Source organism: Rhinopithecus roxellana, chromosome 13, assembly GCF_007565055.1.
Source record: "Rhinopithecus roxellana isolate Shanxi Qingling chromosome 13, ASM756505v1, whole genome shotgun sequence".
NCBI lineage: Eukaryota > Metazoa > Chordata > Mammalia > Primates > Cercopithecidae > Rhinopithecus > Rhinopithecus roxellana.
The window spans coordinates 45,327,685-45,338,254 of NC_044561.1; the positions used below are offsets into that span (position 1 = coordinate 45,327,685).

The following is a 10,570-nucleotide window of genomic DNA, read 5'->3' on the forward strand; positions in this document are numbered from 1 at the left end:
CTGCCTCCCTTTCCAATGTAATGTATCAGAGCATTTTTCTATGTCATTAAATAGTCCTTTCTGACATGGCATGGCCTTATTTCAGGGCTGCTTAGGAAATGTGAGTTGTTTTCGACTCTTCACTATTACAGATTTATGACACTTGCAGGGAATATTGTCATAAGGGAATCTGCACACTTGCAAGGTTATCTCCTAAACGTCCGAGTGAAATGCAGCGGTGCCTCATGTCCCCTAGTTGCTTTAAAACGTTGCTCTGTCCCCTCCCACCAGTGAGACAAAGTCAGGCTCCAAATCCCCGCACTAGGGAGGGGTGAGCCTTGGGGTGGGCCAGCTGCAGCCCTGGCCAGGCCCTGAGATAGGCCAGCCCTGGGGGAGGCCAGCCCGGGGAGCCAGTGCCTGGGATCTCCCACCTGAATCTCATTCTTCCGGTTCAGCAGTGAAGCTGAGCCCTACCAAACCTTTAGATCTCAATTCCTGTTGACAGGAAAACATTGGGAAAGAGAGAAGGAGGACTAGTTAGATGTCACCACCAGTCAGCAGATGAGACATTAGGAATGAGAGAGGTTTTGAGTCTCAGTGTGGGGATGTCCAGGCGAGGTCAGTGGGGAAAATCCAGTTGGCGTTACCCCTCCCCCACACACCAGTGTACCAGGTTAGCTGCTGTTGGGCACGTCACCTGTCACCGGTGTGTGCACCTTGCGGGTACCACCCTTGGGCGTATCTCAGTGCAACTGGGGACACATGTGGGCGTTGCCTCCCTGTGGTGGGAGACATGCCCCTGACTCCAGGGTCAAGCAAGCAGCGAGAGGAAGGCTAGAGGCCAGATCCCAAGTTTCATTCCCAGAGCACAGCGCCAGGGCACTCCTCCTGCCAGTGGCTTCTGAGGCCCTCCAGCCCCAGTGACCCCCGGCTGCACCTTCTCTTCCTCAACTCTCCCCTCCTTCACCAGATTCTCTGAGTCAGCAAGGCTGGGCCAGGAGCTTTGATAAACACACTTCACCGGCGCCAAGCAGCTGGCAAGGGTGCAGGAAGGAGGGGAGGAAAAAGGCTGGGGACATAACCAGAGTGAGACCTCGGGGATGAGGACGAGAGCTTCAGCAAACAAAGCAGGGATGCTGCAGGTGGGGAAAGGGTCCCTCATCCCCTAGCCTTGCACACCTCTGTTTATGATGACAATTTCCAAACATAGAAAATAGGAGAATTTTATGATATCTCTTATTTCCATCAAAAATTAACAGTGTCGGGTCTTTTGCTGTGAGCGCTTTGTTGCTGGTGTGTGGATGAAATTCTTTTTTTTTTTTTTTCTTTTTTTTGAGACAGAGTCTCACTCCCTTGCCCAGGCTGGAGTGCAGTGGTGCGATCTCGGCTCACTGCAAGCTCCGCCTCCCGGGTTCATGCCATTCTCCTGCCTCAGCCTCCCGAGCAGCCAGCTGGGACTACAGGTACCCGCCACCATGGCTGGCTAAGATTTTGTATTTTTAGTGGAGACAGGGTTTCACTGTGTTAGCCGGGATGGTCTTGATCTCCTGACCTCGTGATCCGCCCGCCTCGGCCTCCCAAAGTGCTGGGATTGCAGGTGTGAGCCACCGCACCCGGCCAATACCAGCACTTTCATGAGATTAGCTGGGCTCAATGGCTCACACCTGGAGTCCCAGCACTTTAGGAGGCTGAGGCAGGTGGATTGCTGGAGCTCAGGAGTTTTGAGACCAGCCTGGGCAACATGGTGAAACTCATCTCTACAAAAAACACAAAAATTAGCCAGGTGTGTTAGCGTACTTGTGGTCCCAAATACTCAAGACACTGAGGCTGGAGGATGGCTTGAGCCCGGGAGGTCAAGGCTGCAGTGAGCCAAGATCATGCCACTGCACTCCAGTCTGGGCGGCAGAGTAAGACCCTGTCTCAATCAATCGTCAATCAGAATGAATAAATAAGTTATGAGCTTACATTCACATTTCCAGTTCAAATTTAAGATGACAGTGCTACTTTTAACCTATTGGATTTTGTATTTGTGTATTTTTTTCTCTTTCGGTAATAATTATTTTGGTTCCTTACATCATTCGCATAATTACTTTCTGGCTTTATCCTAGAAGAGGAAAAAATTTAAATAACAATGCCAGACTTAACACTAACACTAAGACCTACTGAATGATACATTTGATTTCCTTGCCATTAAAATACATGCCACCAGTTAAAAGAAAAAAAGCCTAAATTCTGTACTCTAAAGCCACTTGAAATAATTTTGTCTTTGTTTCAGTTATGTCACAAACTCTACATAAATTTCCACTTTTGTTATTTTCCTTTTCTAAGGATGTTCTCTTTTAAACTTAAATTTTAACAAATTCAAATTGTTTTGAATATGGAAAACATTCACATAGTTCTGGGGTCAAACACTAAAGACAACTTATCTTCAGGGCAGCTTCCATTTCTAACTCCACACACACGTCAAGTCACCATTTTTATTAGTTTCTGATTTATCTTTCCTGTGCTTTTCTTCTGCATCTATAAATAAACACGCACATATGCATACTTTTACACTTTATTACGCAAAAGACGGGTCACTGCGTACTGCCGCCTGCTTTTGCCACTTAACAATGTATCTGGAAATGGCGTCTTATCAATTCCTGGAGAAGGGGGCTGGGCCTGGGTTGGAGGGAACCCAGCAGGCTGGGAAGGAGGGGTCTGGAGCATTTTCTTCTCCAGGCAGCAGGAGCACTGGTGGTGGGGGAGTGACCTGGGGTTGCCAGGAACAGATGTTACTAGCATGCTTGAAAGAATATCTGGAGAGAATGTGACTGCTCAGTGTGGTCCAGGCCCTGATCCTAAGCAGCCTGATGCATCTCAGCTGAGACTGGATTCCTCAGCCATCCTGGGGTCTGTAGGAGGATGGCACTGGGCTACATAGTGGCCCCCCTCAACTTACATCTACTCAGAAATGGGGAACGTGACCTTATTTGGAAGAAGAGCCTTTGCAGATGTGATTAAGTCAAGGTGAAGTCCTACTAGATTTGTGTGGACCCTAAACCTAGTGACTGGAGTCTTACAAGAGGAGGGGACACACAGCAAGGCCAGGGAGAAGGCCACGTGACCCCGGGGGCAGGGATGGGAGCAGTGCAGCCACAAGTCAAGAATGCCAATGGTTGCCAGCAACACCAGAAGCTGGGAAAGCGCGAAACAGGTTCTCTTCTAGAGCTGACAGAGTAGGGCTGGCTCTCCTCATGCCTTGAGCTCAGGTTTCTGGCCTCAGAACCAAGAGGGAATACATTTCTGTTGGTCTCGGCCGCCCCTTTGGTAGCACTTTGCTTGGCAGCTTCAGGACGCTCCAGAGATGGGATGGTCTCTGAGGCTGATCCCTGCCCTCACACCCATGACCAGTAGCCTTGTTCTCATCCGAGTGTCCAGAGAATGGGCTGGAGGAGTGCAACGTGGGGAGGTGCAGGTGTCCCACTGAGCCCAGGCTGGGTGGTGGCAGAGAGTGGCATTCCCACCGAGGCACTGGTGACTGCCTGGCCAGCAGAGGAAACCGAGGCAACCAGGATGGCTTCACGGCCAGACTTGGGGAGAATACACCCATCAGCAGAGCAAGTGTTGGGGGAGCCACCGGGAGCCCGGGAGAAGACGGGGGATGTGGGGTGATGGGGGCACCGGGAGGAAACATCCCACCAGACAAGTGGAGAGGCAGCTGGAGTGTTCCAGGGTCTGGGGCTCACAGGACGGCTGAGTGTGGGGTTGCTGAGGACTCGGTGCCTGCACACTGGTGTCCAGGCAGCCCTCATTCAGCCAGCTCTCCGAGTTGTTTCTACAAGGTTTATGGAAACGCAGTTTTGCCCGGGAGGTGTGTGTGTCTCTGGGAGCCGTTGAATGTCTGTTTACAGTTGCCATTCCTGCTGGGGTGATTAAAAGCGCCATCGGAGTTGATTGTAGCCTGGGTGGTCTCTTGATCTGATCTGGGGGTCTTCTGGGTTGAGGGGGTGCTCTTGCCCTTCCCTTTCTGGTGTAGCACGAGCCTGAGCTGGAGGAGAGAGGCTCCCACACCCACCTGGCCAGAGACCACAAACCCAGACGACCCCTGTGAGGTGGAGTGCAAGGTCTCGCAAACCCAGAGACTCGGCTTGGACAGAATTTCCTGGCTGCTCCAGTCTTGAGCCTTTCCATCTTGTTTGTCTTGCTTTTAGTCCTGTCCATCTGGAACAGCTCAGCCTCACCCCGTGTGTCTAGGGATCTGCTGGTCTTCCCCCTAGCTCTGTCCCCCTGTCCCACACCAGCCCCTCCACCTGGCACATGCCATGCAGTGAACCCCCCTCACTTCTCCAGGGTGCAGCTGGAGGCCCCGGGAACCTACATGTGGGCCCTGGGAAGCAACACGAGGCTTCGTGGGCCAGGCGGGGTCCAAGCTCAAAGGCCAGGTCCACAGTGCCTACTAGTGACCTTCGGCACACCACCTTCCTCCCGAATCAAGGATGCCCTTGCTCTGGGTCTGCTTCTGCTGTAGGAAGCCTTCGATTCAGGCTGAGATAGATGTCACAAACAGAACCATCTCCCCGGGGCAGGTGGCTTGTGCTGGTGGATGGAACCTCTGCCATGTCATGGCAACACAGACAACGGCTGCTGTGTGTCCCTCCCAACCCCAGGCCCCAGTCCTCGGACAACTCGTGGGACAGTGCGGGGAGCCCACAGGCAACTCTCCCTGCCGCAGGTGCCACTGCTGCCTGTGGGGTGGGGTCCCTCGGGAGCCCCACGTGCCCTCAGAGTCTCCAGACAGGGAGGTCTCTAGGGTGGCACAAAGCCCGTGACAGCCCCCAGCTCCCACCTTTAGGACCAGGTGGGAGAAGTCTGCCCCTTCTACTGCCTCGCTGTCCTTCAGGGCAGCCTCCGCTGCTGCTCCAGTAGAGCCAAAAGGGACCAGGGTCCCAGCATGGTGATTTCAGGGGTTATGCTGGGCACCGGCAGCATCTGCCAGGGGTGCTGCTGCAGAGCTGCAGTTCCAGGAGACGTGGGTGTGAAGGTTTAGGTGCAGGGACTGGCCACAACCTAAAGGCCCAGCACGAAGGGGTGGTTCTGGAAATGAGGGTCTTTCCCCGTGTGTCCCTATGACGGCGTCCTCTGCAGCCATCAGAACCACGCAGCAAAAGGGAGCGCATTCATCCCGCAAACACTCCCGCTCTGTGGCCACGAGGAAGCCTCAGACCGCAGGACAGTCAGACCCCAGTCCATGTTTCAGGCTGAATGGACACCGCCAGGATCGGCGGGGCGGCTCAGGAAACGGTTTCAGGGTGGGAAATGTTTCTTTCTGGTTTGCAAGTTGAGCACCTGTTAATTTTCACCAGAAAAAACAGAGAGGCTGCCATGAAGCAGGAGGCATGCAGGGTGGCTACAAGGTTCTTTCTGCTTCTGGATGAGGAAGGTGGCAGGGAGGAGTTTGCCCAACACTGAGTGGCCGCGCCTCAGGAAGGAAAGTTGTTGCAGATTTTGAGTTTCACAATTTCTCCAATCTCTTTGAACTCCCCTCACCACACCCCACTCCAGACTCCTGAAATCAATCACAAATCCAAAGTCAGCAAACTTTTCCCAGGGCCAAGACGGAGCTCCTGAACCAAGGCCCCGGGGCTGGGTGCTGGGGCTCCCCCTGTAATCCCAGCACTTTGGGAGGCTGAGTTTGAAACCAGCCTGGTAAACAAAGCAAGACCCTGTCTGTATAAGAAATTTAAAAATCAGCCGGGTGTGATGGTGCTTGTGGGCCCAGCTACGCAGGAGGCTGAGGCGGGAAAATCACCTGGAAGCCCAGAATTCCATGCTGCAGTGAGCCATGATCACATCACTGCATTCCGGCTCGAGCAACAAAGTGAAACACAAGCAGACAAGCAAACAAAGCAGACTCTGGACTTGGAGGCAGCTGGCAAGTCCACATGGCCTAGACCACAAGATCTTCCAGCCAGGCCATGAGAGCATCCCCCATGCAGCCTGGCAGCTCAGCTCGCCTGCACAGGCTCCCCAGCCCGGGAGAGCTCAGCCCTCGTGGGCAGCCACTGCACACATGCCTGCACTCTGGCTGTGGGACAGAAGCTGCCCCCCTGGGCTCGGTGGTCCCTGTGCTCCCTGCTGCAGTGACCCTATCACTCCAGCTCTGCTCCCAGTCCTTCTGGACTCACTCATGGATCTGAACATTTCAGGCTAGAATGGTCTAGACCTTAGGCTGGCCTGGCTTCTCCCAGGAGGCACTTCTGAGTCCCTGAATTTCAGCAGAGGAGCGCAGCAAAGCCGCTCAGACACACCCAGGCATGACAGAGCCCGGTGGGAACGTAGCCCCTACAGGGACTCTCCCTGGTGCCGGTTCCTCTGCACCTGCCATTCTGTGTGTCCTGCTGGGTCAGTGTCACCTGGGCTCTCCTCACACCCACTCCCCACTGACTGACGAGGCCACACAGACCCAGGCCTGAGCCCCAGCCCACTGCCTGCAGGTTCAGACACTTGGGCACGTTTCTCAGCCATTCGGAGCCTCGGTTTTCCCATCTGGGAAATGGGGACAGTGATATCTCAGAGACACTGTAGCAGTCACCAGAGGGGACCACAGACCACTGTCGGCGGGGGTGCCAGGCATCGTGTCCGCATCTGGTGAGGAAGGGTCCAGCCTGACCCTTGGCTTCCTCCATCCCAGATGTCCCTTGAGGCATGTGGCCTGGGGTGGGGGATCCGGAGAGGAAGGGAGACAGGCCAGGATGCACGGTGACCCCAGGTGAGGCCCACAGATCTGGGTAGATGACCACCACTCCCACTGGAATTCTCAGAACTGGGCGCCCATTGTTTGGAAATAATTATTTTTGTGCAGTCCTTAGTTTCCGTAATTAATTCTTTGATAACAGTCCCTTCTACAACAGCTCCTCGCAAAGATTCTATAGAAAGCACCAGGCGGTTTCAGCTGGGCCAACGGCAACAGCCTTTTCTCTGAGCTCGAGGCCCAGGCACAGCCGCAGCAGCAGAGAAATGCCAGGTAAAGAGACCTTGGACATTGGGAGGGGCACCAGCAGAGCAAGGGGCTTCCCACCGCCGCCTCCCTCCCCACAGGCTGTGGCAGGCTCCGGGGGCCCTGCTCTGCAGAAGGGCCTTTCCTTCCAGAGCCCTGCAGCCTCTGGAAGCCAGCACTGGCCCCACCAGACCAGTCCTCCGAGTGCGTGGAGTGGGGCCTGGGGGCTTGAAGCCCCATCCGATGGCCACAGCATGGTCAGAGCCTGTCGTTTATGGCGCTCTGTGATGGGATGGGGGCACTGCCACAGAGGGAAGAAAGAGAACCGGCCTCTGCCTTCCCAGGGGCCTGATCCTATGGGGAGGTGGGACACTCATGCTCAGGGGACCCAGATGCCATAAACACAGCTGCCCCTGGCGGCCCAGGTCAGGAAGGGGCTCGGATGGGTCGGAGCCCCACCTCTGCGGTGGTTTCGGAGAATAGCCGAGGGGCAAGTGAGTCTGTATTATGTATCCGGCCACCCCGGACACTCCCCTCTTCCACCTTTTGGGAGCCAGAAAGGCTCCATCTTCCTGCCCTGCCTGGGTTTGCCACTCGTAAAGCCTAGACCATCCCACTTCATATAGTATTGCATGGCTGAGGTCCTTTCTGTTATAAGTGACAGGATCCCAACCCAAGCTCATCTCAGAAAAGAAGGGCGTTTACAGGTTGACTCACCTAGAAAATGTGGGGTACAGTGGCTTCCGGTGTAGCTGGGTCCAGGAGTTCAGAGGCTGTCACTAGACACCATCTAATTCAGACTCTGAACTCAATCCTGCCTGTGTTGGCTTCAGTCTCGGGGAAAGACGGCCTGGGAGTTCCAAGCGCAGGGGCTCCTCGGAACTTCCAACTTGGAGGGTCAGGGTGCTTCTGTCTTCACTGTGCCAGCAAAATCCCGGGCAGGGCTTTGATGGTGTGGGCTCGGGCCCCATGCCTACGCCTGCCTTGCTGTCTGTGGTGGAGGAATGAGGTCCTCTTGCCGGCTAGCCTTGGGTTCACGTGATCGCCCCAAGGTTGGTGGCAGCCCTAGAAACACAGGCAACAAAATCCATGACACTTCGTAAGAGTCGGCAGGTGGTTTTCTTAAACAAAACAAAGTGGGTTTTGTGAGGAAGAGAAGAGGAAACTGGGAAGGTGAAGATCACCAGGGCCCGACAGCGCTGTAGACGTGATGACATCACTCGGGGCTTGCTTCCTGAGCCTCACGTGCTCGCTGGAGTCCCTTCCATCTCTCACGCCCGGGAGGCCCCGCGATGCACGCGGCCCCAGGAGCACAGCAGGCATCGTACACTGTGCAGTGTGGGGTACACACGTAGGCACTTCAGACCCAGGAATCACGACTCCTCCCTGGGGAGGTCTGTTTGGTCCCCAGTGTAGACACAGATGTGAGATGTGTGTGTATGTTTGCATATGTGTGCGTGTGTTTGCTTGTGTGTGCGTGTGTGCGTGTGTGCTTGCGTGTGCATGTGTGCATGTGTGTGCTGGCATGTGCATGTGTGCGTGTGTGCTTGCGTGTGCGTGTGTGCATGTGTGTGCTGGTGTGTGCGTGTGTGCGTGTGTGCTTGCGTGTGCATGTGTGCATGTGTGTGCTGGCGTGTGCATGTGTGCATGTGTATGTGGGAGTGATGGACAGAGAGGGAGAGTGTGCACACGTACTGGGTCTATGCCCCAAGGGCCATTCCCACCCCTGCCATGGGGATGTGGTGCCCTTGGGGGTCTGCCCTCTGTAACCCCCAGGCATGTGACTTTTCTAAAACTGGCTTTTCCCCTCTTGGCTCCTGTCCATCCCAGATCCAGCATCCACGTACGTTTGACGCCAGTGGAAACTCTGCCTTGTGACTCGTGGAGTGGCCTCCGCGAGGGACATGTGACTGTGAAGGGGCCAGGCTGGGCTCGCTTGCGCGGAGGGGAGGGCCACGCTGCGGGGGTGGGGGGCGCCAACCCCATGAGGCCAGCCTCAGGGCAGCCAGGGCAGAACCTGTGGCTCTGGGGTAAACGCCGGGGCCGGCTTAAAGGAGTCAGCCCTCTGCAGCCTGCCTCAGCTGAGTGGGAACGAGTCCAGGCTTCCAGGCATTTAGAACCCGAGCAGCTGCAGGGACAAGCTGGGGCCTCAGCCTTCCCTCCCCCATCCCAGACCCTCTCTGGCCCCTCTTCACCTAGCCAGATGAGTTGCTTGGGAAACCTGGCCTGTCATAGGCTGCGGAGAGATCTGAGGAGGAAGGAAACCGTTTCTTAGCACCTCCAGCAATCCAAGCCCACATCGAGCCCTCCACGTCCGGGCTTTATCCTCCTTTGCAAGTCTGCTCCTGTTTCTGTGCTTCCAGGAGCCTGGCTGGGGCTGGAAATAGAAATGCATTCCATGCATTCATTCTCTCAACAAATATTTACTAAGCACCTCCTCTGAGCCACCGGGGCTGGGCACTGCGTCATCCTGCGCCTCCTCGTCCTCCCCCGCCTCCTCGTTCTCCTCCTCACCATTGAGCAAAACAGACAAAGCCTGCACCTACGCGGAGTAGATGCCCTAGTCGGGGAGCAAAGGGAGGGGAAGAAGTGCATCTCATAGTACATGGGCGGCCTGAGAGCTTTGACAGGGCAGCTGGGAGCCGGGGGTTGCAGTTCCACCTGGCTGTTGGCAGCCCTTGCTCAGATAGTCGCCGGAGGCTGTGAGCCCAGCAGCGTGGAGCTCCCTCGACTGCTGCGTGGAGCACAGACGGCAGCGGGGGTGGATGGGAAACCGTAGGAGTCTCGTGCAGTCATCCAGGCCAGAGAGGCAGGGAAGTGGGCAGATTCCAGATGCTTTCCGATGACAGAGCTCGTGGGGTTCCTGGAAACCAGGAGAACGCGATTCACTCTGAGCAACTGGAAGGATGGATCTGTCACCCCCCAAGAGGGGGATGGCCATGTGCAGGGAGGGGAGGTGGGAGCGGCTGTGCGCTCAGGCAGGAGGGATGTGTCTCCCGTGAGACATTTGCTGGACGTCCACTTGAAGGAAGCAGACAGGGACACAGTCCGGAGACCAGGGGCGAGCGGGGCTACAAAGACACCCAGGAGTCATGGAGAATCCTCACTGCCATGACAAATCTCTTTTTAATTCCTGAGACCCAGGAAAAGCCTTGCAAATGTTTATCTGGCATCTCCCCTCACTGTCCCCACCCTGTAGGGAAATGTCCCTCAGGACTCCCGGGCTGATTTTGAGTCCTTCCAAGGATTCAAAATCCTCCTCGTTCTCCTGAGACTGGAGACACGCTGGTCATGGGTAAGCCTGCATGTCCCTCTCTCTGTCAGCAGAAACCCCGCCACCCCCCAGGAACCCTGACCACCATAGGGGGCCGCAGTCTGATGGTGAGGCTGCTCCTGTGGCCCAGGTCCTGAAATCAGGAAGAAATTAGATGAGAAGGCTCCTATCCCCCAGTTTCCGGCATGGACACTGGCACCCCACCCTCAGCGTGATGGAAAAACGCCGGGGGTTGTGTCTGTGTGTATGGATGTTTGTGCGTTTGAGAGTATGTGTACGTGTGTTGTTTGTATGTGCTTGTGAGCATGGTGCATGCACGTGTGATTTGTGTGTGCATG

At 55.5% G+C, this 10,570-nt stretch overlaps 1 pseudogene across 1 annotated transcript; it reads right to left on the bottom strand.

Annotated features, from left to right (window-relative positions):
- Positions 1-2,515: 2,515 nt before the first annotated feature.
- On the bottom strand, positions 2,516-9,873 carry LOC115892630 (annotated as a pseudogene). The gene is made up of 4 exons (XR_004052487.1): positions 9,620-9,873; positions 9,237-9,335; positions 7,676-8,023; positions 2,516-5,527 (listed from the first exon to the last, which is right to left on the bottom strand). The product of XR_004052487.1 is annotated as a putative uncharacterized protein encoded by LINC00322 (transcript).
- Between the last annotated feature and the right edge of the window lie 697 nt (positions 9,874-10,570).